Raw genomic sequence first — 13,266 nt, 5'->3', positions numbered from 1 at the left:
GAAAGAAGAAGAAGAAGAAGAAGAAGAAGAAGAAGAAGAAGAAGAAGAAGAAGAAGAAGAAGAAGAAATAGAAGAAGAGGAGAAATCTGGTAACTCTTAGCAAGAAAAAGTGACAGTTTAATGTACAATATATTTCAGGGCTATTTTTTAAATGAATGTACATTATATATTCAATATATATGTAATTATGTATGTATCTACATATGATTATGTGTATACATAAGATAGGTTGCTTTTTTTAAAGAACCTTTGCTTTATATAAGGAATTGTATCTTGATATTGGCAACAAATTTAACAACACAGATTTTCTTTAAAAGTTATTAACTTCTGTTGGAAATCATTGTCTTCAATTGGTGCTGGGGATTGAGCCAGGCCTGGTGTGTGCTAAGCACACACTCCACTGCTTAGCTACCTCTCCAGACTCTAAAAAACAAAAGTGAGTGGCTACATGAATTCAGTTACATATTCATGGTGACCTTTATCTACCACTACTGTTGTGAATCTAGAGTGTTTTCAATTCTCTATTCAGTATCCTTTTGTGTACACCTTTGCTCCCATTTTTATTTCCTCAGAACAGTCCCCAGGAAAATGTTGTGGTTCATACTGTCTTACTAAATGCTCTACATAAGGTTGTATTAATTTACATTTCTACCTGTACTACCTGAAAGTGCCCCCTTTCTCTACTCTCCTACTATTACTTGATGTTTAAAAATCTATGCCAGCTAGGTAGATTAAATATGATATCTGCTTATTTCACTTAACATAAAATCCTCCTGTTCTATCCAATTTAGTGTATGATAGACCTTCATTCTTTTTTATGGCTGAATGATTATCCATTGCATATACTTACCACATTTTATTTATCTATTCCTCTATTGATAGGCACCTAAATTAGCTTCATATTTTGGTTATTATAAAAAGTGTCACAATAAAAATGTGTATGTTAATGTCAATTTTTAAGGTTTATTTTTAATATTCTTCTTAGAATAAATTTAAAATCTTGTAGAGGAATGTCACTTTCTTTTCTTCCTTCTATTTATCCTCTGATTTTTTTCTGCTTCTGTAAAGCTGACCATGAAAGGCGTGGCCTAATTAAACTCATGGAGGTAAAACTGTTCTTTTCACTACCTTTAGCTAGACAGGGCAGACAGCACCATCATTACCTGATGTGGTTCACATGTGTCCTCTGAACTTTCAAGCTCTCACTGGGGGCAATGCTAAGAGGTGGTGGGCTCTCAGAGGAGGGTTTTGGGAGGCCACTACGCCTGTGGCAGTGTTGCCAAGGGAGAGGTGAGCCCTTGTGGGACCCTGACCGAGTTCCCATGAGCGGGCTGTTGGATGGGAATAAGGCTGACCAAGCCCTGCTGCCCTGGTTTTCGGCCTCTGGTGAGCACACTCACACATGCGCACCTCTGTCATGATACCATCCACTATCAGGCCCTTCCCTTATCTGCACTTGGAGGGGATCTGAGGTCCACACTGTGCACCTGGCTCTCCAGAAGTGTGAGCTAAGTGCAGCACTGCTCTTTGTAACATACCCAGCCTTGGGTATTTCCTTATCATAATAAAAAATGGATCAAGTATCCTATTTTAATTCGCATTCCTTTGATTACTTTTGAGTTTAATCTCTTTTTTATGAATTTATTAGCTATTTCCATTTTTTTTTAAAGAAAATGGTTTTATCTATTTTTCTATTATAATACTCATTTTTTGTACACTGGTAGAAGTCTATTTTTTTCTTTTTTCTTTTCTTTCTTTCTTTTCTTTTTTTTTTTTTCTTTTTCTTTTCTTTTTTTTTTTTTGTATTTTAAGGAAGGGTCTATAGGGTGTTCTGGGTCTCACTACTAGATCTGACTCATAGTAATCTGCCTGTTTACAGCCTCCCAGAAACTGGGATTACAGGCAATTGCCACCACTCCCAGTCTTAATTGCCATCTCAGTGTGCCCTGGGAGCAGTGCCTGCTTGCAGGCACTTTAATCCACTGAGCTATTTGGCTGGCCCATATATTTTGAATATAAATTCTATGTCATAGGTATTGAAAATATTTTCTCTACCTTGACGGTGGCACATACAGTATACTTGAGTTAAAATTGAAATTTTTACAGGCAAAGTCCTTAACTCCCCTGGTTTTCCTCAAATATTACCATTCCAGATATCAAGATTATACATTTTCTAAACAAATATTCCAATTTGAGATTCAAAAATTGTTCAACATAGAATCTGATTGCTACCAGAAACAATGATTGCTTGTCCTTTTAGATGGTATTTAGACTGAATTTCAGCAGAGTTAGATGGCTGGGGATGCTCAGAAAGGCTTCTTGCACAGACTGTATATGAACTCTTTTCCTCTGCCTCTTTTGGTAACAGAGCCTTGGTCTAAAGTTTCTCTACTTACTGCTGAAAAAATTGAGTAAGTGCCGGCCCACTGCTTCTAAGTTGAGGGATGATACACTTCTCTCCCCATCAGCTTTGACATAGCCATTTTCTCTGATGGACTGTAATTTACAAACTCACTTCAGAGAAAATTTTCTTTGCATTAAGTTTCTTTTAGCTTCAAAGGAGAAAAGGCAATTCAAGGGCACCGTAGAAAAATTAGGGGATTTGTTTTAAGTCTTCAAGGAAAGAAATGTAGCTAGGACTCAAGAATACCAATTAAAAACCAAAATGCTGGAAAGTCAAAAAATATGCTCTGTCCCATGTATCTGATATTTTCCAGTTGCCTTTTTCTTTCTTGGTGAGCTAGTTTACTGATTGTCTTTTTTGCTGGACTGGCTTTGCTTTGCTTTAAAATGTCTTTTACAGTGTGGAGTTGGCTGCTTTTGGCTTCAAATTTACTATCTAGACCCAGAGAAAATTTGCCTTTCTTTTCCCCAATCCCACACCCAAATATCTAGGAGAGGGACTTCTGCCTAGTTCCAATCAAGTGCCTTTAGCAGGTCTAATAAACTGATGGCAGGGTGTGGGGTAACAGAGGACGAAAGCCTGCTTGCTGGTAAGCCATGAGCAGGCATGAGATCGATGAATTTACATGGATGCCAAGGGGTTCTATGTCACACCACACATGTTTCTAAAAGTATGTTTTATGGTCTCTACTGGAATTAGTGTTCTGGGTTCTGTGTAATGGGACTCATAAATAAATGAAAATGATTCATTTTAAAAACTTTTACCTGCAAGAAAATGAGCCCTAAAATTGGAAAGGACACCTGCAAGTTTGGTGCTAGTTAAATGCAATTCGGCCTCCAGCGCAGCAATGGCCCACAGCGGGGGTGGTGATTACGACAAACGCAGGCTATGAGCTCAACTCCCCTATCATTTTTCCAGTTCATGTGGAGTCTATTTGGATTCAGTTTGCATATCATTTTAAATCTGTTTAAAAACCTTATTAAACTAAACCAATCTAAGGAAAAATAAATTTAATATTTTGTATCAGAACAAACCCCTACAGAGGAAGGGAAGGTTTTCCTCAAATTGTTCCTCCATACCTGAGCACCACTGTAGTTTGAGAACAAAGGATCCAAATTGGGGTGTCTGCTAGCTACTTTGTCGAGACTGCCAACAAATCTGCTGTGAGAATTTTGAAATAGTTTCCTTTAAACTTACCAGGGACCACAGCTTCTGAAAACTATCTGAATCAAAAGTAGACAAATGTGCTTTTTTATAGCTTGATGTAGAGAACAAAGGTATCTTCTCAAGTTATTTTCTATTCAGACACCTTAGACATGGACCTTCCATAAATATTATTTTTGTAAAATTTTAAAAAATAGTATTTATTTATTTGCTACAGGGTCTCACTACACAGCTTGGGCTCATAGTGATCCTCCTGTCTCAGCCTCCCCAGCTCTAGGATTACAGGTATGCGCCACCACTCCCCAGTTCCAGGTGCCAGTGCAGCATGCCTGTGTTCCAAGGTGGTACAGCATACAGTTTCAGGGATCGAACTTGGATCCTTGTGCTTTCCAGGCAGGTGCTTAGACCACCAAGCTATCTCCCTAGCCCCCATAAATATTATTAACACATTTGTAGATTAATCATAACCATGATGCTTATATTATGACATACCATAGTCCAACACATAAACATGGCATTATTTCAAGGGAGATTGCCATTTCATAAGATAGAGTGAGATGTGGATAAGGAATTAGGATTTTTAGTTTTGTTTTATAAAAACAGCAACAGAAACTCTTTGTTACAAGAGTAGGAGTGTCAGGAGGATCATAAATGAAAACTTGGACTTTCTTATCTTTTGGTAAATCTATGATGCTGCCCATGATGGTGCACACCTGTAATCCTAGCCCTTGGGAGGCTGAGGCAAGAGGATCACTGCCAGTCTGAGAGTTCAAAGTCAGCCTGGGTTACAGCCTGAACTATATAGTGAGACCTTGTCTCAAAAACAAATGAACCCCAAAAAACTATGAGCCAAAATAAACTTCTTCTCTTAATGAGGGAATATTTGAGGTATTTTGTCACAGTAACAGAAAGCTGACTGACGCAACTTTATGCTAATAAAAATTACTTATTTAAAAGCTAGGAGTTAAATGAATGTGCTTCTTAAAATGGGAAATATTTTTCAAAGCTCTTCAAATAGCAGAACCGTTTGTCATGAATCAAATCTTATTACATTTCGGAATGGTCACTAAAACTTCCTTATCGAAAATACAGAGCTCATGCACCACACACACCACCACTGGAGAGTGCGGGTGGAAGCTAACACCACCTGGGCCTCCCTCCTAGCACCATGGAGTGTGGCTAGATCTGCGGAGAGGGAGGCCTTGCCCTTCTCCACACACAGACCGCAGGAACACCTCTCATAAAGCCCCACCATGATGTGGTCCCTGTCCATAGCTGACGTTCAGCTCTATGGACAATGCAGAGTGCAGTCCCCGCTCAGCAACCTATTGTCTCCCCTCTCCTCCTGGATGCGCTTCATTTCCCAGGGCCAAGTGCACTAGTTAGCTTCATTTCTCAAAACTATTTCACAGAGGTTTTCTATTTATCTCTTACTGAGTTTATTTTCTTTCCTTTACTCCAGGATCGGGACTGAGAATGGTGGGCAGTGGAGGGGTTCAGGTGGGCACGTAGTTATCTAACTCTAAGGAAATTTCTAGAATTCTAGGTGGCACTATGGCAAATCCTTTTCACTTCACTGAAACAAACTGGTTCCTGTAGAATATGTTCAGCTGAAAATACTTTCAACAGATGCTAAAAATACATTGCAGTTAATTTTCCTCTGTGGGGAGTCTCTGTGTTCCCACTTGCCTGAAAACACAAAAGGATCTGATAGTAAATTTAATACTGCCCATTTGTATTAGTTACTCTTCTCTCGTTGCTGAGACAAATACTGGACACTCAAAATGAGGGAAGGAAAGGTTTATTTAGCTCACAGTTACTGGAGGTTTCAAGACACTGCCCCCACACTACATGATCTGGAGGAGAGGCTGGGGTGCTGCTGTGTCCAGGATAACCCTCTCTACATCTCTGAGAGACTGCAGCCTGGGGTGGGGTGGGGGCAGCACATGCTGTCAGTTTAAGGGTTTGAGACCCTCTCGGGCCCGCCTGGTCCTCTGACCCCACCACTCAGGCCATCTGCTGTTCCTCCAGCTGAGTCTGCCCCATGACCTACATGAGGCTTTGGGGGGACAACTAGACACAAAACATAACACCATTCCAAGATAAATTTGTTTTCTATAGAGCAAGGGAGAGAAAAGCAACAGATAGTACAATTTTGCTTTTGTTCTCTGGGGAAGTCAGACTCTTGAGCAAATTTTTATGTTCCTGTTTATGGTTAGGTGACAACTCCGCAGGCTTCTTAGCCATTGCTGATAGAAACTGGCTTGGATTCAGATCAGTGTGTCCAAGGCAAATTTATTAAATGTTGGGGAAGAGAAGTGTTGCTTAGGAAAAGCTTAACCCAAACAATACATATCAAATTGTTTGTCCTGAACCTTGACTAAATAAATTGGTGTTTTTCTTCTTTTATCTTAAGTTCCTTTATCAAAATTATGGATTCTGAAATATCCTCTGATTGAAGTATAGATTTTTCTCAACACTACTATTAAACCCTTTTGAACTAAAATCAAGTTGGCATAGAACTGTTGGTTTCTGGTAACATTTAGTAATAGATGTTAAACCTTTGGGATGCTGTTTGCTGAGCTTTTGATTGCCCAGTGTATTGTTTGCCTTTATGAGAGCAAAGTTCAGTTTGTCCTGATGACAGGGTGTCAGCTCTAATATACTCCCAGTGAACTCAGAACCAGTCCCTCCACCTTTCCCAATCTATAGGGAGCGGTTAAGCCCTGGCTGAGCTGGAGGTCGGCAAATTCCTTAAGACTAGAGCAAAAGCAGTCCCCAGGACACAGAATGCCAGAGGCAGACCATGTAAACAACTTGACCTCTAGTCCAGTTGCATATCAACAGGTATATGGCCTTGGTATTCTTCCCTGTTAACTATAGCACAAATAGCTTTGAAAATGTTTTCACTTTCAACTTTCTAGCAAAATCCTGAAACCTTGCACTTTGACTGCACTTCTCCTCTTTTCATCATGTACAAATAAAGACTCAAGTTCAGACACTGTTAGTGCTATCTCCATCAGACAGGCCAGGTCCCATCCAGTCCCAGCTTTTCCTTATGGGTCTTTTTTCTTCTTAATTTCCCATTGCCCCCTCTGGGGACCCTGCTGGCTGCTTGGTTGAGGCAGCTGGTGCCCTGTGTAGGACCTGAGCAAAAAACATCTCAGCAAGCTGAGAGGTGGAGACACTCTGGGAGTATAAAATGTAAATAAGGTACAGAGTGCACTGAGTAATCGCAGGGTGTAAAACAAGGGGAACTGAGGATCTTAAGTTCATCTTTTACTTACTAAAATGCTTAAATCTTTCTTTAAAGTTAGAGAAATGCCTATTATGACTACACAGCTTGCTAACTTTGTTGAGTTTATTTGTTTCTATTAAAAAAAAACCAAAACAGAAAACATAAATTCACATGCTTGGGAGAAGGTGGAGGAGCAGCTTAGAGTGGGACTAGAGAGAAAGCAGATCTTGTGCAGACTTTTAAAGGGTTATTTACCACAACAAAACTGCTGCTTTCTGCTCATACCACTTCTCACAGACCCATGTGGGGGAAGGAACAGGGCCTGTTTGCACAAGCCAACAGTAGGAGGAAAAACTAAGGAGTTAAGCCCCTAAGCCTAGAGCCTGGCCCAGACAAGGGAGGTGGGAATCCAAATGACTGCTTTGTGTCATGTCAACCACAGCAGGGAGCATGGGCTCGTGCCCTAGCTTGTGGTGCCCAGTGGCCACTGCACTGTCATTCTAGAGCCGATCAGACAGCCACAGTTTACCCTTTATAAGTCCCATCAGCCTGAGCACATGAAATCCACCCTTCCTTAGACACACATCCACTCTTATATCAGGTGGTTCAGCACTGGTAGCTTACAAAATTTTTTAGGCATAGTCATAGCAACCTAAGAGCAGTGGGTTAGGGAAAGCCCCACAAAGATAATCAAGGATGCTAACAAAAAGAATTCACATAAATAATAATGACCTAAATTATATCAAGTCTTACAAAAATGCTACTAAAATTAAAAGGTCTAAATATGTAACAGAGGGTATAAAAAGATGACCAAGCCAAAAGTTACATAAAAAACACAGAAGATATCAATATTCTTATAAAAATTTACTTTTTATTTCTTCCAAATTTTTCTTATAAGAGATCGCTGCTAATTGACCTAGAAAAAAATCTGGCTAGTCTATTTATAATTATAACTTTTTAAATTCTAAGAGAGTTGTTAATTTAATTTGGCCAAAAATATATATGAGTACACTCTGATTTTATAAACAGATTTGTCCTATATATTTTGTTTATTTGTCTGTGTGTCCAATCTATAAATAGCTACTGTATTTGAGCTAAGCTTAACAAATTTTTCTTTTTAGATTTTTAAAGTGTCTGTCTGATATGCCTTCACTAAAGTTGCCAGCTGGTCAAAATGATGTTAAAATTGATTTTATAAATACAGTACATATTGTTGTTTATATATTGTAATTTAGGAGTTTATATTATTCAGAATAATATGTTATTATATTTTGGTTTCATAAGTTAAAAAATGTTCAAATAGTTAAAAATCCCTTAGGGTAGAGATAGGTTATTAGACAGAACTCAAACTGATAAAGAAAAAAGCATCTGCCTAAAACAATACCTGTTAGTCCTTGTTCATTAATAGGAGGCCCCAGTGATCTCCATACCCTTTTGAGAGACACCCCAATAAATGTCATTAAAAATGTATTATTATAATATGTTTGCATTAGCCATTATCAAAAGATTAAATTTTCTTAAAATGAGACAAGATTTTCTGATTTAAAGATGCTCTGATATGAAACTAAATTAAGAAACAAAGTTATTATATGGATATAGCAATGGTTATTAATCTCATGATATATTGACTATATTCATGCCTTCAGATATATAGATCTTCCAAAATAAAAACCAAGATTGCTTATAGTAATAGATTTTTTTCTTTCAAATTCAGACATCTACCTTTCTCTTGTGCTCCAGATACTTATAATAAGAGGTTCATCCCAAGCTGACATGAGGTCACCAGTCAATAATAATATTTTTAACAAAAATTTAAGTGATATATATGCACCATTATTCTTAGAGATGAATAAACTTTTAGCAGTCTAAAAAATGTCACATATTTCAATAACATCCCACTAAAAGATAACAAATTAGGTAAAAGCTTCTTATGTACTAAATAGAGATGACTGATTAAAAAAAGCTATTCTGTCAAAATAAAAATTTAGGTGTATTACAAAAATGTCACCATGACTGTCATGTTAAAATATTATATATGACTTTTTATCTCAACTTTTTTCTATAAAAACTATGTAACTGCTACCTGTTAGTATTCTATAGGAATTGAACTACTAAAACTTCCATGGTTGATAAAAATAATTGTTCTGTGGCTATACTTTATATTTCAAGGTACTTGATATTCAGATAAAACTTTTAATAGTTAAACTCATGGCTTCTACTACACTGTAAAGTCATTAACCTCTTCTGAGTGTTCAACAAATAAGGTTGCCAAACTAAAAACTAAAAAAATAGATGAACTAAAAAGATAGCCAATATATTGGCCCCAGCTGTCCACGGTCAACAAAAACCCAACACATAAAAATACCTTTTCAACTATGCCTTACAACTCCTGTGAGTTATACAACCTCCTAACCAAAAAGATAAATAAACTACAGAGATTAAAAAAAAATCAGTAACATATAGTGTGCTTAAAAAGTCACTTAAAATGTCTTTTAAGCTTTCACACACACAAAAAAAAAAACCAGCTTGGTTAAATAATAGTCAGATTTGTGAGACTCTTTTGGCTAAATTTTTTGATGTCAAATTTTTTTTTTCTTTTCAGTGTTAGGAATTGAACTTAGGGCTAATGCATTGAGCAACATCCCTATCCCATTCTATTTTGAGATAGAGTCTTGCCAAGTTAAGTTGCCTAGGTTGGACTTGAACTTGCCATCCTCCTGTCTCAGCCTCCCAGAGTGCTGGAATTACAGGTACTTGCCACTGTGCCCAGCTTTGACATCAGTTTTAAAAATTATTTTATTATTGACTTTCATGTACTTATTGTACACATTGAGTTTTAGTGTGACATTTTCAACATATGCATACAGTGTGCACTGAAGTTTAGCTTCTCTTTATTTACCCTCTCTTTCCCTTTAAAAAGCTCCTTCTAAAGTTCTAGTAGTCATTATTCTACATTCAGGTCAACTGTTTTTAGCTTCTACCTATCAGAGGGAACATACAGTACTCATCATCCTGTATCTGGCTTATTTCACTTAAAATGTTCTCTGATTCCATGAATTTTGTTGTAAATGACAGGCTTTCATATTTCTATGACTGAATAATCATCCACTGTGTGCACATACTACATTTTATTTATCTGTTCATCTGGTAATAGGCATCTGAATTGGTCCCACATTTTCCTTATTGTGAATAGTGCCACATTAAACATGAGTATGTTGATGTCCATTTTTAAGGCTTATTTCTAATCTCCTTCACTTTAGACAGAGGTCCTTCTCCAGTCCTCTTTCTCTTTTTCCTTTGATTCTTTCCACTTCTATAAAATCAAGCCAAAGAAGGCACAGTCTAATTAAAATCATGGAGACGAGACTGTTCTCTTAGCTATCTTTTGCCTGACAGGATAGATCATTGTTGTTTATTTAAATCAAAATACTGGATGGATCTAAAATTATAAGAGACTAAAATGTGGAAAGCACTCCTCTTTTTCTAGATAAAAGCAGCAAATCCTCAACATCTCTAGACTCATGGAGTGTTCAACTTCATTTCTCACGAAGCATTGTAACCCAGTCCCTGTCTCACTTACACTGCACGATCGAGGCTACAAATTTCCTTTCAAGACCAGACAGGTAGTTTTCATCTTCCAAAGTTAGAACTTCCAGACCACAGATGTCTTCTCTTCTAAATCAGAAAGCAGGTAAATAAATGAAATCAGGCCTATTCTTAAAATCTATGGCAGCTGAAACAATTTAAAAATGCTACATTTCTGTGAATTTGTACTTTCTCAATTCCAAGAGGAAAAAGAGAGCAAGGGAAAAGATTCTTTCTACAGTCCAAGTGACTAGGAGAACTAAGTGTACTAGTTTCCTAAGATTGTTGTGGTTTTAAGCACTAAATGTTTCTCATCCTGGGAAACCCCCAGTCTTGTGCAAAATGGGACACAGGGTCCCCCTAAAATAAATACTTAAATTGTGACTGGCAAAATTAAGGTTCTGTGGAAAAATATAGTTGTTTGACTTTTAGACTTATCAATTTAAAATATAGGTAGAATTTTTAAAAAGCACAGTGTCTACGTGCTATGATAAGAAGCTGTCCATATCTAGTCAAATCCTAGGCAGTCTGCCTAGTAGTTACAGAGGGTCATTTGGGAGCACTTATTCTACTGCCAACTTGACACCTGGAAGGAAACAGAGTTAGTCTTATATGGGTCCTTTTGAAAGTCTAAACCATAAAGTGATACTAGATATCCTCCAGGTCAAGCAAGGCGAAAGTTTCCAAAGGAAATTTAACATTTTCAACTGTGGAAGGTCAAGGAAGGAAAAAAGCATGAGCTGACATTTAGACAGAGTAAACCTGATGACATAATAGGAAGAAGGCCAGATTTTTAGGTCTAAGAAAGGAGCCTAGACCACCCTAGAGCACCTGTGTAAAGCATTTTTCAGGGAAGAAAATAAGGCCCTGAAACTATAGTTAGCGTGTTAGCAAATTCAAAGAGAAATGCATGAAAATGGAGAAAAGTCCAGTGTGACAAGCAGATAGCTGGCTGACAGTCTTAGCAAGGTGTCCTATAGCATCCATACTGGTACTGATAGAATATCTGGGGCGCCCAGCAACCACCCTTCCACCAGCCTCATCTGTTAAGGCCTATCTCAAGACACCACATCTTCACACACTTTTTGTCACCTACATGTGTGTTTTACAGAGGGTCTGGACTCTGAGACAAAGCAGCATTCATGAGATGCTATTGCAACCATAGGATAGCAGCTCAAATGATAATAGCATTAGAGTAAGAAAAGCAGGATACACGTGATTTAACAGGGCTAAATTGGAAAGGTTTTAAAAAGCTTATAGATTAGATCCATAATATTACGTAAACATCCAAGGTAAATATTTCTAGTAATAGAATATCCTTTTCCAAACTGAGGTGCTTTCTTTCAAAAACCCTACCATTTCCAGGGCCCAGGGCAAGAGTACCAATGGGGGTCCAGGTAGCACATGTCCAAACATGTAAATATGCTATGCTATGCTAACAAACGTGGCATGTGCATGCACCTTCTCATTTTGACCATGCAGTAGTAAGGAGACATGTGAGCCCGTAGCTACAGTCAAGAACCCAGGCCCAGTGATGTGTGCTCATTAGCAACTTCTTTTGGATGACTATGAAGAACTGCTCCTTCCTCTTTATGTTAATTGGTTTTCTGTTACTCTATGAGAAAACTGCTATAACCAACTTATGAAGAGAAATGATTCATTTTGGCTCTGAGTCCCTGATCAGTTGGCCCCACTATTTAGTACATCATGGTAGACAGCACATGGGAGAGCTCGCTGCGTGCCTCAGGGCAGCTGATAAGCAAAAGCAAAAAAGAGGAAGAGGGTCCTCACAATGCCTGTCAAGGCCCCCCTCCCCACAATAGCTTAAAATCTCCCACTAGGCCTCACCTCTTAAAGGTCCTATCACCCCCCAGTGGCACAATACTGGGGCCTAAACCTCTAACACACAGAGCTTTGGTTGATAGTCTAGATGCAAACTCCCCATCCAGGCTGGAGGCTATTTGAGCTCAGAATTGTAGACTTTTCATACTGGGTGTGTTTTTAAGGTGGAAGGGTGAGAAGTTGGCCCATCATGATGAAACCACAGGGACACAGCATGGCTAGATGAGGGCCAAGGTGGGTGTGCAGGGAAGGAGTCCTTCTTGCTTTGGTGTAAGAGGTACACTGAACACAACTTCATTTCCTGGAGTTTTACAACTGAGTTCACTGATTTGTCTTTCTTTTTAATCTTTCTTTTAAAACTTGACTTTCAAAGAACTCTTGGTCAAGGCTTCAGATCAAGCCATCTACAGAGACACTAACTGCATCAGCACTATGCAGGCCAAGGGGATCTGAAAGAATCATTTCTGTTGAACAAACTCTTTCCTACCAGGTTTATGAACACCAGGGAGAGCTAAGAAGCTTCAGCTCTGGCAGGTTCTCCATGCTACCCAGTTCTCTTTAGCAGATAAAGCACATTACTGATTACCTAATGACATAAGCAGAGTACAGACTTTAAAAAAACAACAAAACACCACTTGAAATGGAAGCACCAATTTTCTGATGACTTCTAGAGAGAAGCACATGCTAGTTAAGTGTAATCTGAACCACTTTAGGCCCTAAATTTATTCATTTATGATGGAGTAAAAAGCTGGTAACTTTCTCCTCCAGGCTGTGGTTCAAATTCATGCTAAAAGACACTGAAGGATGGAGGACTTGGGAGTTTGGTTCAAGAACATCAAGAAAGTGATGTGCTATAGGGGGTTGCTCCATTTGGGGAGTTAGGAACTGGCTCTACCATTTATACCTTGCTAGTGAATTGGGAAGTCACTTAATATCTTTGGACCCTTTTCTGGAGAAAAAAAAAATCAGCATCCATGACTTAAAATTTTTCTTCTAAACTTCTGATTATCTGGCAGGCTGGGGTGCCCAAGTA

This window comes from Octodon degus, unplaced genomic scaffold, assembly GCF_000260255.1.
Source record: "Octodon degus isolate 3935 unplaced genomic scaffold, OctDeg1.0 scaffold00053, whole genome shotgun sequence".
NCBI classification, from domain to species: Eukaryota; Metazoa; Chordata; class Mammalia; order Rodentia; family Octodontidae; genus Octodon; species Octodon degus.
The sequence above is the reverse complement of the archived record's forward strand: the minus strand, read 5'-3'. Positions refer to the sequence as shown.